At 42.2% G+C, this 22,014-nt stretch overlaps 1 protein-coding gene across 10 annotated transcripts in view; it reads right to left on the bottom strand.

The window, feature by feature from the left end:
- Positions 1 to 22,014, bottom strand: part of LOC138102991 (urea transporter 2-like) — a 302,433-nt gene that overhangs the window by 213,833 nt on the left and 66,586 nt on the right. The window contains exon 1 of one of the 10 annotated variants that reach the window (XM_069000882.1): positions 3,029 to 3,255. The exons of the other annotated variants lie outside the window; for them this stretch is intronic. The gene's annotated coding sequence lies outside the window, so the exon portion shown is untranslated. Of the gene's footprint in view, positions 1 to 3,028; positions 3,256 to 22,014 lie in introns of those variants that run through there. 10 annotated transcript variants of the gene reach the window in all.

Here is a 22,014-nt window from a genome sequence, read left to right on the forward strand (position 1 = left end):
AGATTCAAACCCCCTGCGTTGGGCAGGGACACCTTCCACTAGATCAGGTTGCTCAGAACCCCATCCAGCCTGGGCTTGAACAGTTCCAGGTTTACCTCCTCTAGCCAGTTTCCAATATTCTCTAGCATTTAGAAATGTAGCATCACCAGGATATTACAGGAGAGTCACACATCCATCTTCAAATCTGACTGAAACAGGCCAAGAAATCTCAGAGGTAAGTGGACAACACAGGTGGAAAAATCATAGCATGATTGCAGAAGCCTATTTTCCCTTCAGAAATTCAGCTAAAGAAAGAACAAACCATTTAGACAGAGTTAAATAATAACATTTTTTCTTATCAGGCACTTGCTATCGTTTTCCCCCTTGCTGACATGAAAATTGAGAAACTGGGAATCCAATTACAAAGGCTAGATAAAAGGGAATGATAGCAAGGAATTTTAATTGGATGGAAAAGAAGTTGAAGGCATGTTCACTAGATACATGCTTCAAAAGTAGCAGAACTACAAGTGTGCAGGCAGAGGTCACTGTACAGAGGGATAACAGTTGACTCAGAAACAGTGAACCACAGATCGGGTTTTCAATCAATAGGGCCAGTGAGAGCTGCTGGACCTTCAATGCAATTCATTACTTCAAGAGGTAGTAAACAGCAATATTGACAGTTAGAATGCAACCAAACCCAAAACTGCTTGTGTCTTTGGCAGCTTTATTTTAAAGTGTTAAAACTCTCAGCAGGAGGTACCAAGGATTTTGCAACCTTTTATTTCCAAGGCTTACTGCAAGGAAAAAACATGCTGTTCGAGTCTCTGTTCTAAACAGCTCTTATTGTGGTCCTTCTCCTCCTTCTCCTTCTCCTTCTCCTTCTCCTTCTCCTTCTCCTTCTCCTTCTCCTTCTCCTTCTCCTTCTCCTTCTCCTTCTCCTTCTCCTTCTCCTTCTCCTTCTCCTTCTCCTTCTCCTCCTTCTCCTTCCTCTTCTTTGTCATCATTTATTAATGTTATTATTATTATTACTGCTTCTTCAAGATGTAATGGTAGAAAAAAATGGGATGATCTGCTCTTTCATGTACAGCATGGTTACCCAAAGTCCTCTCGATGCCTTAAATTAGAAAAGTCCAAGTTTTTTGGCTTGAAATATGATTTGAACTTTGCAGAACTTTCCTGCTAAGCATGGCAGCGAGCAGCCATTTAGCCCTGCTAAGGTAAGCACAACTGGTTTCCATGTCGGGAGACTCAAAATTCAAATCCAGATCAGCGTGAGCTTTCCTCAAAAGGGTTTGGTTAAACTTCCTCCTGTGGTATCCCCAGACCCATGGGATGCTGGCATTTCAATTACAAACCCAATGGCAAAACTCTCACTGGATTCTAAGATGTCAGGATTTCACTCATCAGAATGAGATCATCTATCAGCCCTCTTTGGTCAGTCCCAGTGAAAACAGGAATGCACCGGCAGATGAATCTGGCCACAACTCAGGCTGAGGTGTGTGGTTTTAATCTCTTCCTTTGCGAGAACAGCCCAGCATTTGACAAGCCTTTGGAGTTAGGATATATACCATGAATTAAATTCCTTTGCTTCTGGGCTCTGTTTGTGGGGAAACTATTTACCTTTTAAATGATGCACTTTCTCAGACCTGTCACTGGAAAGCAGCCCCACACCTGACTCTATAGCTTCTGTTAATGGACCTGGACAAGTTTTATTGGAAGGACTGCAGGGAAACAGAAACAGCCACACCAGGCTTGATGGCCCATCCAGGGAAGTTGTTGATGTTAGATCTTCCAAGAAACAGATATAAACATGCCCATAATGGATACTATAAAGGTTCTGTCTGCAGAAGAGATGTTCCCCTAATCCATCCAATGCAGGCAACGATATCTCCTTGTCTTACTTCCTTCTGTCCTTCCCTCTCTAACATCCTTCAGGAAGAACAGACAACTCTGACTGCACAGCGCGAGAAAGGATCACACCCTTAAATAGTGAAAGAGGTGGGGGGTTGCACAAACTAACCTCTAATTGCAGTCACTGATTTCATGGAAGGAAAGGGAAAGGGAGGAGAGGGAGATGGCTAGGGAGGGGAGAGGAAGGAGAGAAGGGAAGGGAAGGGAAGGGGAAGGGGAAGGGGAAAGGGAAGGGGAAGGGGAAGGGGAAGGGGAAGGGGAACTGCATACTTTGATATGCAGAAAGATTAGTGGTGATGCAAGCTGGTAAGTCTATTTGTTTGAGTCTGAAAGAGGACAGCCAGGTTTTTACAGTGTTCTGGCCCAGCAGTGGCAGCTTGGTGCTGCCTCTCCTGTCCTGCCACTCTGAAGCCAAAAGGAGAATGGTCCTCTTCCCATGCCCAAGAAATGCAGGATGCACCATGCTGGATGGGAGCTGGCACACACCATCTCTGCACTCAGCATGACCAATTCATAACCTGCTGGCCTGTTCCAGCACACTGAAGAACTAACTGGACTGCTTTTAGGGAATGGCTTTATTCTTCTCCACTGTCTGAGAGGTCAAACATTCTTGACCCCCACAAATAATTGGTGATACTAACAAATGCTGGAGAACTGAGAACTGTGTTATCCTGTGAAATTTAAAATGACATTAGGGAAAGGAGATATAAAGTAACTGAAATGGTCACTTTGTAGCCCCTTTTTATCTCTGTTTCTAATAAAAAATGCAATGTAAATGTGCAAAACTTCAGATAGTGTTCTGAAACTAATGCTTATACAGGAACCTCAAGGTACACCAGGGGCACTGAAGATGAAAAAATATTTACATCTCTATCTCTATCTCTATCTCTATCTCTATCTCTATCTCTATCATTTACATCTGTGTTTGTATTCACATCTCCATATCAAAATCTCCAAACTCTCTCCTTTGCCACTCAAGGAGATTTTGAGATTTATAATACCTTCAACACAAACTTTTATAGAGACATAGAATTTTCAATTAAAATTTTTATCTTTTCAGAATTATTTTGAATTACTTTGAATCTCCATTAGCAGAGTTATAGGGAGATATATTGACATGCATATCTTTCAACGATACCTCTCCTTCTTCACCACAAATGTTGTCCCAACTTGCAAGCTCTTTCCCTTCCCAGTGGGTAATTGCAGAGACTATTGCCACCACCTCTGGAGACTTCATTCCCTCTTCCTGGAAATCAGTTATAAGTGTTACATAAATACACATAACTCTATTCAATTACTTTCTTGCCCTTCCTGTGCTACAGATCTATCTACTGGTGACTTCTGTTTGAATACACACCCTCCTTATCTTGAAAGAATCAGGCACAGTCTGTCTGAAAACACACTTGATTACAAGGGAGCAAGAAGAGATGGCAGCAAGTCAAGGAACATTATAGATGCCATTTGCCAAAGGAATTTTCTTACAGCATGTGGACACTGAATTATTGACACAGAGTTTGTGGTTTTGGATTTTTTTTTTGGGTGGGTGGATATTTTTGTGGTGCTGTTTTTATAAAAGTATTGGGATGGTAAACTTTTTTTAGATGGTATCATTATAGTTTGGTCTGCAGCTCTTCCTAGAGGTTGCTTTTGGGACCTGAGTATGGCAGACATATAAGTGAGAGAATTAGTTTAAAAAAATCTTTAGATATTGCATATGAGCTGATTTGAGCTAGCCATCAAGAAATCTCTTTGGCTATAGTTCAAAGGAAATCACCACCAAATGTTGACTCAGCTGACCTAACTTAGGTAGCTAACTCTGTCTAGAAGGTTTTTTATCATTAAAGTTCCTATTTTCCTCCAATTGTTGTAAAGGAAATCCAGGCAGCCACTTCAGATAAAGAACCATTAAAATTCTATCATTTTTCTGAGAATAGACCTATCCAGTGGTCCTCAAGAAATCATTCAGAAAGGACTAAAACCAGCAGTACATAAGAGATTGTACAGACTTAGGGTGAGACACTTCTGAGCTGTAATATTAGCCACAGACACAAAAAAAATCGCTCTTTAGTAAGCAAAGCAATTGTTGTCATCTTGATGCAAAGGAATGAGAAGAATCTTTGTAAAGGTGCACAAAAAGAAGCAACATTTAAAAAAAAAATATGGGCAGACAAACTGGCCTCTGGTGGAGCCTAGGAAAATTAAATGTTTATTTTCCTTTTTCTCTTGCATTTCTGAGAGGTTTTGTAATACATAACTCCCTCACTTTCCTAACCAATAACATTTGCATATGGTTTGTATGCAGTTCTCAACTTACACTACTAGCTCGTGGTGGACCCTTAGGTGTATTTAAAGGCTGAAGATCATTCAGCAAAGGCAATAGAGCCCTTCCCCATGGCATCCTGCTGATCTCTCTCCATTTCTGAGGAAGTGCTGGTGGTTAGGAGACCAGATCTTTGCACCTTAGTCAATTATTCATCCTCTTACTGCTACCATCCGACACCAACAGCTAAAGGACTTGATGAAGCTGGAGTTTACCTGATTTATTTTTTTCAGTCTTCCTTCATGGACCACGTTTTCAAGATCTCTAATCATTCTTCCTGATCTTTGAGTTGCCTTCAACCAGGCCACATACCTCTTGATGTTTGCTGAACAAAGACATCTGGACAGGCTGAATTTGACATAAATGTAAGCAAGTTGGGGTACAAAGTTCTGCTGGAGCACAAGAGGCAAAGATTGTGGTTGGGAACAAGACAATTATGTTAATAACTTCTTATCCTCAGACTATGCATGCTCTTGGGAGCTGTCAGCTGAGCTCTAAGGAATGCTGAGCCATTGGTATTCACTGTCTTTATTCAGATTAAGCCACATAAATAAAAAGTGCCAACAGACAACAGCCTTTGAAGATACTGAATCTCTAATGCATATCGCTTTTCATTTCTGTGCTTTATTTTCACTTTAAATAATAATGAAATTTTGGACAGGAGATAAGGCTGGGAGGCGCATCAGAACCTGCACCTGGGAAGGGCTGCTGGTTCTGGGCATGGGGGCTGTGGGCTTTGGTTATCCACCAGATCTTCCTGCTTTGATCGGCCTGACATCTGCAATTACTCGGGACCAGTATGTACCAGGCTAAAAAATCTCACAGCAAGCACTCACACACTGGGAAGAACATATATGTTTTCTAGATAAATATCACTTTTTTGGATTTCCCAGATTTTCAGCATTTCTACAGTTTTTTCAGAATCCTTTATGTTCTTTCATGTCGATCTGAGAAGACCCAGAGCTTCCCCTCAATCCCTGCCATTCCTCTCCACCACAAATTAGCCTCTCAGCATTTTGAGAGGCAGTAAAATGGGGGAGAGAGAGAAAAAAAGGCAGAATTTACCAGGATTTACATTGTTCCCTTAGGATATACTCCATGCCTCTCCCCTTATTTCTAGGCTATGTCTGTCAGCCTCAGAACTGGACTCCTAACTGTGTATACAGAGGTATATAAAGCAGTGGAAAAGCCTTGGGCATCATCAGAAAAATGCATTTTAACTACCATAGGAAAATCCTGAATGAGAACTAAGCCAGGACATCTTGCAGCATACGGACTGGTTACCACAGAATGTGCTATTAAAGGTAAATTATTGCTTCTATCATTATCTTAATAGCCTGGTGGTTGTGGTAAATATTTACAGCAATCCAGGAAGGTGAGAAATTCTGTATTATTAGAAGTGAAAACAGTCGCTATTTTAGTTTTGAGGAGAGCTAACTAACTTCTGTTTTTCTATTGAAAAATTGCATGTATTTGGGCCTTCAGTGGATTATGTATCGATGCATCTTTTTATATCTCTCCACTCTGGATGTAGCACTAAGAGCAGCTCTGCAGGCTGAGGCCAACTCATTACACTGTTCCAACCCCTAAATTAAAGCAATGACCTGATAGAGCTCCAGGCCATCTCCATTCACTCCTTCACCATTCATAGCCCTTCTTTTCACTCTCACAGGGCCAAGCAGACAGCCACAATGTCACAACAAAGTCCCTTGTGGCAGAGTCCTACATCAGGGACTGCTGTGTTCCATGAGACTGCAGAGGAAGCACAGGCTGGTGAGATAACACTAATCAGCTAACAGCCCTGAATAGAACCGGGAACAGAACATGTCAGCTGCCACTTATGATAGCATACAGTGTCCAATTTCATTCAGCTGGGCTACTTTAATGTTCATCTCCTTTCCTATTTGAGCATAGGTGATCCTTAATTAACTTTTCCTAACATGTCACTCTCAATTGTACTCACTGTAGGCATTATCCAGTCTAGATATATTTGGGAAAGGACATGTAAGAGCAAAAATCTTTCGAATTATGCAGAAATGGGGCAACTAGGGACTCATGCACCTTGAAATGTTCAGTCACTTGGGTATATGCCTCTGGCACGCCTGATTTTATTTTAGAATTTTCTTGCGTGGGAGAAGATGACTGAGACCTCAGACTGTACAGACAAATGAAGAACTGAGTTCATGAATTTTATTTTCCTTCCCAATTCATTATAAAATGGTCCTTGAGGAAGGCTCTGTATTTTATACTGGTCACATTATTGATACACATTGCTCTTCAAACAAAAAAACCTGAGAGTCACACAATTGCTCCATTTTAGTCCCAGTTTTCTCAATTGCTGCACTCTCCATTAACTTGAGGAGGTTTTTGAGATGGTAATTGAGCAGTTGCACTCAACACACAACACAGAAAACAGCATATCAAGGCTTGATCTTTGCTGAGTGATATCACAGATACTACACCAGGTTCTGTCTTGTCCAAGAACATCACCTCACCCTTTCTAATTTGGCTCAATTCCTTGCCGTACCTATCCATGCCATCAACATTCTTTAGGTTTGGGTTTTGGTTTTTTTTCCCCTTTTTTTTTTATTATTATGTTGCTTCAATTCTGTGTTCACACAGGATGCAAGATAAAATGATCTGCGCAAAGCACAGATCAGTGTGAGGCTTGGGTCCGAGAATGTTCATGTCTGTGAGAACCAAATCAGGGAGTGAAGGCTTTTCTATGTAACAAATCTTGCAGTAAACAGTGCGAGTTCCTTGACACCCACCCTCCTTTGGCTGCACTGACTCTAGCTAAAGTGACACTATAAAAACTTTTCTTTTGCTAAAATTTGCTAAAATAAATTTAAAAAGCAAATAATGAAAAAAAGTTAAAAAGACTTCCCATTGAGAACATGGTACAACTCGGATCAGAGCTGACCTACATAAGAATAACAAAGCGAGTAAGGAAAATAAGTTATAGGGGGAAAAAAAATTTAAAAGCAGGGATCCAGGTCAATCCAGGAAGAGGAGGAGGAGTAGGAAAAGGAAGACCTGAAAGTTTTGAGTAGGGTGGAGAATTCCTAAAAAACGGGGATTCCCATTTCAACTGTGATGAGGAAAGGATCACAATGATGGAGGCAATTCCTGATCCATATTGCCCAGCTCCAGCCCCTTCCTCTACCTTCATGGAGGAAGCAGCAAGATCTAGAATAGGCAGCTGAGACTCAGCTCCTCTTTCCTTTTTCATTGGAATCTCATCTCCACAGTGGTTTCATGCCCTGACATGGACATTGTGTCCAAAAGTAAATTATTTTTACATATTTTATTATATGAATAAGTACATTATCTAGATAAGGGAATTGAGTTACCATTAGCAAACAGAACAGAACCAAGCTGGGTGGGAGTTTTGATCTGCTGGAAAGCTGGAAGGTTCTGCAGAGGGATCTGGACTGGCTGGGGCAGTTGGCTGAGACCAAAGATAGGTTCAACAAGACAAGTGCTGGGTTCTACACTTTGACCACAGTAACCACATCCCAGGCTGGGGCAGAGGGGCTGGAAAGGGTCCTTTGGGAAAGGCTCTGGGGGTGCTGGGACAGGGGCTGGACATGAGCCCAGGGGTGCCCAGTGGGCAGGAGGCCAATGGCCCCTGGGCTGTCCCAGCCAGGGTGTGGCCACAGCCCCAGGGCAGGGCCCGTCCCCTGTGCCGGCACTGCTGAGGCACCTCCAGTGCTGGGGACAGCTCTGGGCCCCTCAGGACAAGAGAGACATTGAGGGGCTGGAGCGTGTCCAGGGCAGGGAACGGAGCTGGGAAGGGGCTGGAGCCCCAGGAGCGGCTGAGGGAGCTGGGAAAGGGGCTCAGGCTGGAGCAAAGGAGGCTCAGGGGGGACCTTGTGGCTCTGCACAAGTCCCTGACAGGAGGGGGCAGCCGGGGGGGTCGGGCTCTGCTCCCAGGGAACAGGGACAGGAGGAGAGGGAACGGCCTCAGGCTGGGCCAGGGGAGGTTCAGGTTGGACATCAGGAGGGATTTCTTCAGAGAAGAGTGGGCAGGCATTGGCAGGGCTGCCCAGGGCAGTGGTGCAGTCCCCACCCCCGGAGATTTCAAGAAATGACTGAACATGGCACTCGGTGACAAGGTGGGGATCAGTCGCAGCTTGGACTCGATGACCTCGGAGGTCTTTTCCAAGAGAAATGATTCTGAGATTCTGTGGTTCTGTGATTGTTTCCGTGAGCCAGTGCCAGAAAAATCTCAATGCAAGAGAAACAAAGAACAGCCCTGGAATCCCATTTCTGCCAAAAAAGCCAACAAACTGAATCCCCCTGGAGGATTTCTAGTCGACTACAGGTATATTAAAAAACAAGAAAAAAGTTAAAAAGCATTTTCTAGTGCTCTTAGTTGCAGTTTTTTGGAGAGAGTATGTGCTACTCTTGCTTGCTACTCCATTATCATCCTCTGCAAAAATAAGGTCTCATAATTAATGTCTGAAAAAATAGCAGGTGTCCAAGCCTGAATTTTTTTCCCCCTTCCTTCTCTTTTTTTCCCTTTGTAGCATAAAGGTGAGTTAACAGTCTTATGTGTTCTGCTGAACTCGAGCTGGATCCAGTTGAACTTCAATTCATCCCAGCAGCAAACTGTTTATTAAAGACCTGTCAAATGCCCATATTCTGTGGATCATCACAGGAGCTGACAGTGCGACAAAGGCTTGAAATCCAGTGCATATCACTGGAGGATGCCATTAAAATGAAAGTGAGACCAAAACCTCGCAGCTGTCAGTCATTATCTAGGACATTCTCACACAGTAGATCTCACACACTTCCCTTCATCTGGCATAGGTCTCCTCTTCACACTTCTCCATTTTTTGCTGTAATGAAACAGTTTTCGAACAAAAAAGGATTTTTGAAACAGGAAAAAAAAAATCCATAAATCTCTATAGAAGATGTGCATTTCTACTCCATTTGGAGTTCTTCTGCATGTCCAGTTAACCACTATATCTCTCTTTTTGGTCACCTGCTGCTTATTTTACAGGCTGTTATAATTTAGAACCTGAAAAGGAGCATAAATAGGAATGACTGAATTTCAGCCATTAAAATAGACCTTTCACAAGAAAAATTGTTCTCAGCCACTTGCCCTTATCGCAGACCAAGCCTGAACATAACTTTGTTCCAGTTCAAGTGAGACTGGCTCATAATGTTTCTGTCCTCATTATTTTTTGGGTTTTCTTTTGTTTTTTTTCCAATTCTGGGTCTGCCTGGGAATTTATTGGCCGTGATAGCCAGATCAAGGCTGTGTCAGGGCTGTCAGTGACCAGCTCTTAACCAGGAGAAATGGCTGGTCTGAGCTCCATGGACCAAAAGCAGGAAATACCTGAAGTCTCATAAGCTTGTTCTGAAAGAGCTTGATATCCAGCCTGTCACACCAATTTTACAGCCATTTATCTCCATCAACATCAGAGACACTATGCCAGAGCAAAAAATAATGGAGTGTTGACTCAGCCTTTTACAATTTTAAAGTCATACTTGATTTACTTTAGGATACAGTATATTTTATTGCCTCTTGTCTTCACTCTTGAACCCAGGTCTCCTCATCACTAGACCAGTGGCTGAAGAAATATCCAAATACAAGACAAAACCACGGTATAATTACTCAACTGCACTCTCATTACTTGTCCTACATAATTATGAAATGGTTCCACTTTTTATGTCTATAATTATTACAAACTCATATCAAAAGGAAGGTCATCCATATTAGCCCAGCTTTCAGATTTATTACACTACTCTGGCACTGCTTTGATGTAAAAGAGTTTGACAAATATATTTGGTATAAAAAAAATATTAAGGGTAATTATGTCATTTGCACATGGATTTTTATGATTAAAGAATTTTTAGAGGCTGAGTGCACAACTCACCTTACACTGCAATTATTTAAAAATTTTTATTTTGCTTTAATATATACAAAACAGCTACAAAAATTGTCAGAATAATTCTAGTACAGCTCCAGGTTAAATTCTGTTCCATTAAGAACAGAGAGTTAATAATGCCAGTCATACATTTCAACTTAGGGGTAATTATACACGTTTAAAAATATATTCTAAGTGTAATTACAGTGGAATTGCAGTAAAATGGCCATGCAATGAAAAACACTCCATTACCCAGTATACCTGAGGCGGGTGGAAACTTAACCAAATCAGACCTAGTGTTTCAGCCAGGTACTTTGGAGATTTTTCAGAGATGTCAGTGAATAAGGAACAGCAGAATACAAAGAATTTTAAAAATACTGCGGTTAAGGCTAACAGCACATAGCTGTAACAAAATGTCCAGGACACAGCCAGTACAAAAAATGTGTAAGAAAACGAGGATATTCATACCAAAGGTTTTGATTTTGGCCTCAATTTCTAAATGCAATTGAAAAACAGTTTTGGGGAGGGGTTAGACAGCAGTTATTTAGACTGGAAGAAGAAGAAGAGGATGATATGAGGAAAGCCTATGTAATGTTACCCAGAAGATGAAGTTCCCTCCAGAAGGATGCCTGGAAATGTGGAAACCGTTCTGGGTGCCTCCTTCCCTGCTTAGGAAAATGAGTCATACTTTCACATATTCTTTATGACTAAAAAGGATGGCACTCATGCATTGCTTGGCTATAGCAGCAACACTGCCTCCTGACAGAACAGCCCTGGAGGCCCCAAATACTGATTAATTGCTCATGACATAAGGAGTCATGTTAATATCAGCAGTGGGATCCGGTTCCCAGGGAGAGAAATGGCAGACTGGTAATTCCTCTTGATCCAAAATGGAACAAATAATGGAAATGATCCTACAGATCAGATAAACTAAAACAAAAACCAAAACAAGGGGGGAATGTGAATCAAGAAACTTTTAAAAGAGTATCTGTAAGCATCTCTGAAAGAGCTTAGTGTTGAGCTGTATTTGGAGAATATAAAATATTTCCTCGGACAAAAGCTGCAAAAAAGTCTGAACAGCCCCAGAACCTCTCTGGTAAAGGTCCCGTCCTAGCCTGGCAAGGTGGATCAGGATGGTGCAAGCTGTTCCCAAGCCCAGCAGAGGACTTGGAGGAAGGTATGGCCTGATCTGTTCCTGCCCAAGATGTGCTGTGGCATGGGTTCAGGGAGCTGGAAACATCAGCTTCTGCAAGAAATGAGAGGCATGCAGACCAGCATGTCTGGATGAGTCAGTGGAGGGGGAACTGGGCCAGTTGGAAGATTTGGTAAGACTGGGCACATATATCTTCCACATTGTCTGTAACCAACAGCGTCCTGGAAGAGAACGGCTGGATTATCCCAGCCTGAGTAACACAGAAGCCAATTATTTTTGAACGAAAAACTCCTCGAGTTCTTGCTTCTGTTTAATTCCATGGTCCAAGTGAAAAACTTGGAGACTAGATAAAAAGTGTGTGAGGTAGAAAGGGAAAGGACAGGGGCATTTCCAGGCAGCCAGCTGGATTAGATCATCTTCAGTGGTACTGCAGCACTATATTCCCAGGAAAGAAGCTGCATTACCCAAATCTGGTAGAAGCCCTTTGGCGTGTGATGGAAGGACTCACCTCATCTTGGCAGAACACACCCAAGGAGACCCCAGCTGAACCTCTGAAGAACCTGTGGAGACTAGTCCTCCTGGCATGCCCAAACTCCACATTCCCAGAGCAGCTGAGGGTTGAAAAAGGGCAGAGATCTACTAGTGAAGGAAATTTAAGATCAGTAAAAAGAGGACCCAGGACTGCAGGAGAGGTTCCTGACCTTACCAAAGATCCTGGGGAGTTCCTCACTGCAGGTGAATGAAAGAAGAAGGGGATACTCATCATGGAAATTAGCCACCATCATGCATGGCAACACATGGAGACATGGCCTGGGCATGTTGGCTAAGGGGATTTAACATGGCTCATGAAAGCTCTGGGACTGACAGGATGAGCTGTGGGACTTGGGTCTATAACTGAGGGAAACGGGAAACTGGAAAAATAAAGATTGCAGGAACAAATTAATTAAATACCGACACAACCAAAAGAAACTTCAATCAGTCCAAGGCTGGACAGGACACAGCCTCACCATTGCCCTGTGAGCTGCTTGTGGGAACCTGCAGATCCCCAGCTGGAGATGTCCTATGGGGGAAGAAAGTTTTGTGTTCCAACACAGGCAATACCAAGCCCATGAGGGAATTCTGCTAATAAATACAAATATCTGTGAAGGACACAGGGACAACTGGACAAATTTTATGGGTTGATTTTCACATGATTCTAGAGAAGATGAAGCCCAAACTCATCATGGATAGAGAAAGTTGACAAGAAGGCAGGAAAAGACTAGGAAGACTTGAATCCTGGGGTTCTTTCAGAAACCTGTCCACAGGAAAAATAAACAGTTTTATTGCAATTTTGGTAGCAACTGTGGTACAGGGATAAGTGGCCAGCAAATTCAATCTTTAGAAAAGTATTTTGGAGAGGATGGTTAATTAAAATATGATTTCTAAATATTTAGGAATAATAATAGTCATAACCATGACTACAAAAACAATAATAATAATGCCAGTAATAATAATGCAACAATATGTCCTAAAATCATTCTGAATTCAATTCCAGAGCTGTACTCTTGTTCTCAGGGAAAGTATAAATGATGCCCATGAAGATGGAGACTTGCACAACAGCATACATTGAGCAGCTACTCTGTCATGTCACAGTGTGAAAAAGAGTTGAATAAATCCCTGGGGGAAGTTATCAGCCTAGTATGAACTAGCTTTCAATCTGGCCTGAAATCTCACCACCTTTTTGGGTAAAAATGCATAGTGGAAACAGGTCTTGTTTGGAAGATAGAGGATAAAATGCTAGAATCTGCATGTTGACTGGGATGCTCTCAGTGGCCCAGTGCCCATGTGGAAATATGTGTAGGGATGTGGATAAGGAACCTTAAACTAGGCGAGGAGTACTGCAGAACAGGACGACACTTGAGGTCATCCTGCTCAGAAGTTTAAAATGAGGTTGGAGTGAAGCACACTGCAACTTCCCGAGGGCCTGTCACAGGGTCCCTTGGTTTATCAGGACTATGACACAACTGCAGTGACTGGGTAAGAAGAGGGAATTCTTACTGGGCTGAGTGCCATTAGGCTCAGAGTTGAACCCTAGTGACTGCTTCTGCCTTACCCTCCTTCCCTTGCTTCCAAACTTTCAAGAAAGCTTACAGACAGCAGTGCTTAGAGACTGGGGCCAGAGTCCAGTGGACCTGGCATAGTGGTGCCATATGAAGAAAAGTTTCCAAAGAAAAGGTCTTGGGGAAAAAACCCCTTGCTGAAAAGGAAGTTCTGGTTGTGGTTAAATCTGTGAGACACTCTCACCATGGGCTGCAAGGCAGAGTAGCTGTGGTTAGATCAGGCCATAGCTTCTTGCACTAGCTCTTTAATTCTGACATCCAGGGGAAACTTGCCAGGTGGTTGGAAAAATTGCCTTGTTTTGATTTCATGGTCATATTGAGGCCTGGGTGTGAAAGCACAGTAAGGCTGAGGGTGTTATTGGGAAGCTAATTGTAAACATTGTCTCATGCAGGAGTGGGAGGAACCAGTTGCTCCAGAGAAAGCTCCTGTTTGGGAAAAGCTGAATGCTTCTTTTTTCCCCCCTACATTTTTTTGCTTTTCTGTCTAGTTTGAGAAAGTGCAGTGAGGTTGCAGAAAAGAACACTAGAAAAGAACTTCTAGAAACAAAACTTGCTATCAAAATGGAGTGGCTAGAAAATAATTTGGAAAAAATCCTGAGCATCCAGAACCAGAGTACTCCCAGCATGCTGCTTCTCAATGTATGAGCAATCTCTCACCCTGGTCTGAAGACCCAATAAATAAGACACTGGGGACCATGTGTGAAAATTGGTAGAGATTTCTGGACTATTGAGAAGTGGCTGTCAGGGAGGTGGATGTCCTGTATGCCATCCCAAGCCTTTCTGATTTATCTCTGGGATACCCTGCAGTCTTCCTGCTGGGGGGTCTTGCACTGGAAGATGCTGCACAGCCTCAGGCTCAAATGACAGTGACACTTGTGAGTGCTGTGCTGTGTCTCCCTCTCTGCAGGCAGCAGACCAAGAGCAGAAATGTGTATTAATTCCCTCACATGCTTTATACCTGGACAGGTGGAAAGAGGGAAAAATTAACTTGCTCAGGCAGAACACCCTTGTGCATTTTGCCTCTAGAAGAGGTGTAGAGGTTCCCATCTGCAAAGCTGGAGAAAAAGCTTATCGTTGAATCTCAGTTAAGGATTTATTTTATTTTACTTTTGTCCCCAGGTTGTAAATCTAGTCCTTAATTATTTCCAAATTCTTACCAAAGTGGAGGTATCTCAGATGGAAGAAGAGAGTTTAATTTCAGTAGCCATTTTGTTCTTCCTCCCAGTTCCCAATTCCTTCCCATGAAAAATGTTTTACAACTTGAAGCATCAAATCTCAAGATTTCCTTCTGTAACATTAAATTGCTTCCTTTTATTGAAAATACTTGTTTTTCTTTAATCTAGCTGTTTTTTTTTTCAACAAATAAACCATAAGTGTTTTTTTCAATTCCTTTTCCTTACTTTTCGTTGTTTTTTTTTTAACCAAGCATCATGCTTCCAGTTGCCACTGAAAATTAAGTAATTCTTCTGTTTTTTCAATCCTCTTTGAATGAAAACCTCTTTATTTTTTGATCACTAGCAGGCTTTATTTCATAATTTAAAACTTTTCTAAGTTAGTGCACAGTTCTGGTGTGGGTGCTAAAAAACCATCTCACAAACCCTTGCCTCATTCACATGCACCAGTTCCCCAGGTCCACCCACAATTTAAAGGCAGAATCCAGTCTTTTCCAGGCCCCTTTAGTATCCCTCAAGATATTTCTTCAAGCTGTACAAGAATGTCTCAGAGGCCAGTGCAACTGTCAGAAGACAAACCAGCACTGTTTTGGGCATGGAGCAGAAAGCATGCAGGCATTAAAACAATTTGGCGCGACTAGCATTAATTTACTATACTGTTTATGATGAAAACTGTCCAAACAGTTAGTCAGAGGGAGCTGAGTTTGCACAGCTTTGTCTGGATGTCTTGTCTTATTTGGGATCTGGGCCTCAAAGTAGCAGGAATGCAGAGGTGGAGATGCGTCATGGTACAACAGCACAGAGCAGATTAAATTGTTGGTGCTGGATGGACAGTGACAAAATGTTGGTTAAAACTCTCCAAGCCCTGCTGCTTTTAGCAAAGGCCATTGTATTAAATTCAAGTTTTACAGCAGCCAGATCTTGTAGTTGTTCAAAGCTCTGGCCTACAGTGGGAAATTTCCAGTCGGCTGCAGGGGTACAGGTGGTGGAGTTTAGCAGCTCTCCAAGTGTTTTTCATTTCTTTTGCCTTCCTGAGATAGTTAAATGCACATTCCTCTGCTGTGTAAAAACAAATGGCCTACTCTGCCACTTCGGGTGCGTTTCAAATGAAAGCCAGGCTTAATTAGAGCTTTTGAAGGCTTAAGAATTAATGTGTGCCCATTAAACACTAACCACCAGGCCTTTACTCTCTGTCTGCTGGCCATTGGTGCTCACGGCCATGCCAGAGTGGGCTGTGGGGCTGTGCTAGTAGGGACCATCACAGGATCATGGCACCATGGCCATCTTGGGAGAGGCCAGTAACAGATGTTTGACCATTGTGAAGCTTGGAGAAACGTCCCCAGGTTGGAAGCACTTGGATGGTGATCTTGATTCTCAGCTGGATTTGCTGTGGGATTTGAGCTTACAGAGAGATGGAGAGAAGCCTTGGCTCTGGTGGCCAGCATCGTGGCATTTTGGTGGCCAGCTGTTGAGCTCTGTAAGTCAGTGGTGATGTGCACCTGGCCAGGGTCATGGCTGCACGGGATGTATCCCTACACTTGTCCTTGTGTGGGAAACACTGCAAGAATTACTGTTCCTGTTTTATAGGTTTGGGAAGCTGGGGATTAAATGAGATGTCAAAGGCCACACAGAGAGCCAGGGGCTGAGCAGGCAGCATGCCACGAGCCTTCACTGCACTCTGAGGCAGCTCCAGACCACACTGCATCTTAAAGGCAAGCATTCAACCACCCTGTGGCTTGTATAGATGCTTAAATGGAAGACAAATTGCAGCATTTTTGCCTTTATTTGCATGGGTAACATCTGTCCAGACTTCTAAACCTGCACAATGACTGATGAGTAATTCAGCAAAGATCTCTAGCAGACAAAATAGACATGCAATACACAGGGACTTATATGTTGAGCTTCCCTGCAAAAATTGCACTGACAGACTTGCAATAAATGTATAATTTTATGGCCTATTTCTCAATCATATTCTGCTCCATAATATCATGCTAAGAACTGTGAGCTACCTTGCCAATGGAAATATGCAGCTGGCAAGAGGTAAAGTCTCTCCAGAGCTGTTCAAGGAGTCATAACTGTAACAATATAAACAAATAGATCATCAACATATTCCTTTATGCATTTTTCTCTCTTTTTTTTTTCCTCTTGTCCTTCTCTCTCCTCATTTTCCCCTCTCACTTTCTTCCATCTGCCCTTCTCCATGATCCCTCCCCCTCACTCACTCCCCTATTAGTGTTTAGAAGATTTCACAGTTTTCTCCCAACCCTGGAAAGAATGTAAGTCGATGCTGCTGATTGCCTTTGAAAACATTTGGAACAAATTATGTCTACTTTTGGAATCTGAATAAAAGAATGTGAGCCTCACTGGAGAAATATGAAATACAGGGTGGGATTCACAGAAGGTCTGTAGCATTTTTTTCCCTCCGTTCTTAACAACAAGAACCAACAACACTTTTAATTTTTTTCCCCTTATTTTTGTTACTTCAGATTGGAAAATATTTCATGTGGGAAAAGTGAAGAGTCTAGAAAAGTGCTTTTTGTGAAGCAACATCTTCATCAGTTCTTTTAAAGGTGAAAATGATGATTGGAATGAGTCAGTTGTTAACATGAACTCTGTGAACCCAGTAGGCTTGATGAAAAAATGAAGCAAATTGTATTCCCCCTACCTTCTCCAGTGAGGGAGATTTTGGGTGACTAAAGTCTCTATTTTCTGCCTTATTCTGCTTTTAGATAGTTTGCCTCAGTTTCCCTGTCTGTTGGCTGCTGCCACCCTGTGGTGCTGTGCAGTTGCCATCAGCAAAACAACAGAGATATCCTGGGGAAAGGTGCTGAAGGTACATTTACGACATTTAGGACAAGCTGAGGACATATTTCCAGATTCAGGCTTTCCTACGTGTAGAAGTATTTGCATCCAGGATTTTGTTTTGTTTATTTCAGAAAATGGTGCCAACCACAAAGTTTCATTCCAAATCATCCTACAAATAGCTCAAATTTAGTGGAAGAAACTGGAAAGAAGGACTTTTCTTTTTCTTCCTTTTTTTATCCTTTTTTTTTTAATTTTAATTTTTTAAATTAATGTTGATTTGTTTTGGGTTCAGATTCATGCCTAGTATAAACAAAAAAGCCTCATAATGAAAAGATGGACAGCTTTGCACTTCCACACCAGCCTCTGTGAAATCAGCAACTAGGCTAATCCACAGCCACATATTTGGGTTTAGGAGCATCACATCCTTTGCTCTTGAGGGTTAATTAAGAGAAAATGAAGACAGAAACTTGCCCTGTAGAGGACCAGCCATCAGACCCAGTGTTGCTGATTCTCCTGGGCCCCCATGGCCTGACATTTCTGGTCTTAGCCCTTCCCTGGGGAAACTTAAAAACTGGGGAAACTTACAAACTGGGGAAAAGTGTCTCACAAGGGTTTTCAGCAGATATCTCCTGAGATCCTGCATAGTTTGCAAAATGAATGGAAAGTAGCAATGACCAAGACATTTTCCCATTTCTCTTCTGCTTTTCTGGAAGCTTTGCAGAGGAGTAGAAGCCTATCCACGCTAAAAAGCTGTTGCAGTTACTGAGTTGAACCTGGTAAAAAATGAATATAAATTGCTCTGAAGATCAAATAATCTTTTTTTTTTTTTTTTTTTTTTTTTTTTTTTTTTAAGAGCAGATGAAAACTATTTTCTAAGCTTTGAACTTTTTGTTTCGTTTCCTTGAGTCATAAAGCTTTGGTGAATCCTCCTCATAAGTCCAGAAATGGCAATAGATGCCAAAGCCCTGGCAAGTTTGAATTTGTTCACATGAACCCTGTGGGTGTGAATTTTATTCTTTCCAATGATTGTTTTGGAATGATTTAGTCACATTGTTTTGACCTACTTTCCCTCCTTGCACACTCCATCCAGGCTGGTTATTGTTTATACAAAGGGACCAAAGGCTATTTTATACGCTGGTATATTATTTCTGATAAATAAGATAAGTGAAAAAAACAAAAAGAAAATAGGTAAAACACACTGTAGGCAAAAAACAAGAGCATTTTGTCCAAACTGGAAAAGTCCCAGTGCAAAGAAGAAGGTTGAAGGAGTGACTCCAGCAGATTTGTCCCTCAGCATTTTATAAGATGAATGTAAGAATATGAGAAAGGACCTGGGAGAGAGGTTGGGGAAAAGAAGATGGCTCAGAGGTCAAAATCAAATCTTGTCTTGAAGGCCTAAAGGATTGAGGGGTGACCAGGAGAGGAAGGAAGGTCATCTAGAGGGGGTTTGGAGACCATTGCCTGGTGTTCCCTGATGGAACAGAGAGAGTCAGTCAGCAGCAGCTGGGCCATGGGGGAATTTTTGGGAGACTCCTGGTTGCACTGACAGGCTGTTTGGGCTTGTCAGCACTACTGCAACAGCAATAATAGGGATGGATGATCGGATTCCTGCTTCCTGGAGAGAGAATGTGCCCTATGGAGCTGGGGAGAGATAGGAATCAGGAAGATCATAAAAGATGGGAAGGCAACAGTTGAGGCAGGGAGTCATTAAAAGGAAGTTAATGCTGTTAGTGGGAGGTAGTCTAAGAAAATATGTTAGAAGCTGAGATGTAAACTTGAAGGGCAAATATAACTCTTTACATCTATGATTTTCAAGAAACTCCTGGGGACTGACATGCCACAAATTTTTGCTGGAAGCTTGACATCCAGGAGCTTTTCATGCCTCTGGTAATCAGCCTCCTCATATCTGACAGCTGGACTGGGAGCAAGTACTTTTCTCCCAGTGTTTGCTGACACCTTGGAACACCACCATCACTGAGAACAACACAAACCCTCCTCATGCCTCCACCAGGGAACTCAGAAATCATCATTAAGGCTATCAGGTTCCCATAGAACACAGCAAGGAAAGCATTTCTCTGTTGAGTCAGTTTTGAACTGGGCAGAGAAAAAATAAAAATTAAAAAAAAAAAAAAAAGAAGAAGAAAAGAAAGAGCGTAGATATGTCTTCAACACCAGATCTCCTGAACCTGAGGAAATCCACATAAGCATACAGCTCCACTCAGCTTAAAAGCTCACAGCAATGAAGTATTACCAATAAAACATCGTCAATAGACTTTCACATACAGTAATTGGAATGCAAAAGGTATTTAATTGTCAAGCAGGGCATGTATCATGTCTGAAGCCTGGAAAACCCTGAGAACAGCAGTATTTATAGCCCTTTGCATTTTCTGCATTTCAGGTCTGTGCAAGACAAAGAAATCATCTGCAGGGAAAGTGTCAATCCTGTGGCAAAGGTTACAGAATAAACTGCTGCTCTGTAAATATGTATATACATCCACAATGTATGCACTATTCTGAAAGGAAGCCACTCATCCAGACATTGATTTTCCTGCAAGAAATATAATTCACTGAAACACAGTGGCTGCTGCAGTTTAACAAGCACTATTTCCTCCTCTCATACGTGGATTTTTGCATTCAAAGGACACGGTTTGCTTATAAGTTTGTGCGTGTGTGTTGCAGAAGAGGGAAATCTTTACCTAGAAATCTTTATCTTCGCTGAATGCTACTTTTCAGCTAATGAGATTGCTGTCACCTAAATTTTCATTGTTTTAAGAGCAAGTGGCTGCCGACAGTTTCCTTTCAAGCTTGAATGATGAAAGGAAAACACCACGCTGCCTCATCTGGCTAGCTTGCTGTGAGCTAATGAGCCTGAGGCTGCACCCATCTTTGCTATACTAGTGTGACCTTATGTCTGCTAATGCACAGGGAAGGAGTGAAAAATGTACTGCTAGTTCCCTGCAACAGTTCCCTGGGGACATGCTGAATGTGCCAAACAATTTAGTAAATATATATCAGGTTACTGTGTTGAAACATACTCCAAAGTATTGCAACCTCGGGTATCTCAATCAGAAGATCATATTTTATTTTTGCTTATCTTCCCCCTCTGTGTTCAACATATGGTAATTTCTCTCTGAAAAGGATATATTTTCTGGGTAATTTTTTATACCTTTCAGAATAACTTTCAATTAGTGATTAGTTTTATAATAGGCGATCTGAAATTTTAAACTATATTTTTGGTTAGGTGTTTTTTGGGTTTTATTTGTTTGTTGGTTTTCTTTTTCACTACCAGGTAAATAGAAGTTGATTTTAGAAAGAATTCTTGACTGTGGGTGTGCAAACCTGTGCTATCAAATCTCTCACAGAATGTTTTGTTCTGGAAAGGACCTTAAAGAACACCTCATTCCACCCCCTGCCATAGGCAGGGACACTTCCCACTAGACCAGGTCGCTCAGGACTCCATCTGACCTGGCCTTGAACATTTCCAGGGATGGGGCAGCCACAGCTTCTCTGGGAGACCTCTGCCAGGGCTTTATCCCCCTCACAACCAATATGTTACTTACTCCAGAAGAAGTGATTTATCAGCTGTTGGCAGCAATACCCTCTGTAGTTTGTTGATTTATGAAGTTTACAGATCTCTACACAAAGAAACAGAATAGATGTTTTTAGCTATTCTACCCATCCCACAGTTCCCCTCTGACTGCTCTGCAGTCAAGTCTCTATGTCCTCAAAAAACAAATTTCCACCATTTCCCCCTAGAAGAGTCTTGGCAACGGAAGAAGTGCTTATCTTCTGGGAAGTCACTCCCTACAGTGAATGAAAGGTGCTTTGCAAAAGGCAGCCCTGACCCCAGGCAAACAAAAATTGGGGAGAAGATGCTGCTTTCCCCATTCTGAGGGCAGGGGATGCCAGGAAGGACGATAAAGTTCTTGGCCCCGTGTGGCACAGGACTGACCGTGTTTGCCTCCAGCACAGCAGTGCCTGCCAGGGTTGTCTCTGCCTGCTGCAAGGAAGCAGGTCTGAGCACAGACCTCCTGCCCTGTGCCTTTTTAATGGGCTGTTTTGTTTTATTTTGTCTGTGGCTGCCAACCAGCATTTTCTCCTCTGCTGTTGGAACAGCAGAAGCTCTGGCTTGTTGGCACGGAAGCTGCTTTTCCCTCTCACTAAGCCTGTCTGAGTTATTATTGCACTGCAGTCACCCTGTCCTTTTTTGCTTTCTGTGGCATCAGCATTTCCCTGCAATAGCAGTTGCAGCGCGCTGTAACCCTGCGGATGTGCTCCATAAGCCCTGAGCCTCAAATCACAGGAGCAATGTTTCCCCCTCTGTGGTCCCTGCCTTCATTTTAAATAAGTATTAGGTCTGAAACACGGAATCCTGTGTTTGATTTCCTTTATTTGCCTCCATCCACACCTTCCTGAACTGCTGCGGTAAATCCTTCATGCTAATTATTATCCTTTAAGACTCACAGAACACCAAATGCTTGTACACTGCTTAAAATACAGAGATAGAGCAGGGCTGGTATCCAAATGCTACAATCCAACCAGGACAAGATTAAGTATATTCAAGGCAAACACACCCACAATCTAATCAAGACAAAAGAAGAAATCTTGGCTCAGTTTGAGTCAATGGGAGTTTTGCCACTGACTTCAGTGAGGTTAGGATTGCACCCAAGATAAACAAGTATGAGACAAGACAAAA

Source organism: Aphelocoma coerulescens (assembly GCF_041296385.1).
Source record: "Aphelocoma coerulescens isolate FSJ_1873_10779 chromosome Z unlocalized genomic scaffold, UR_Acoe_1.0 ChrZ, whole genome shotgun sequence".
NCBI lineage: Eukaryota > Metazoa > Chordata > Aves > Passeriformes > Corvidae > Aphelocoma > Aphelocoma coerulescens.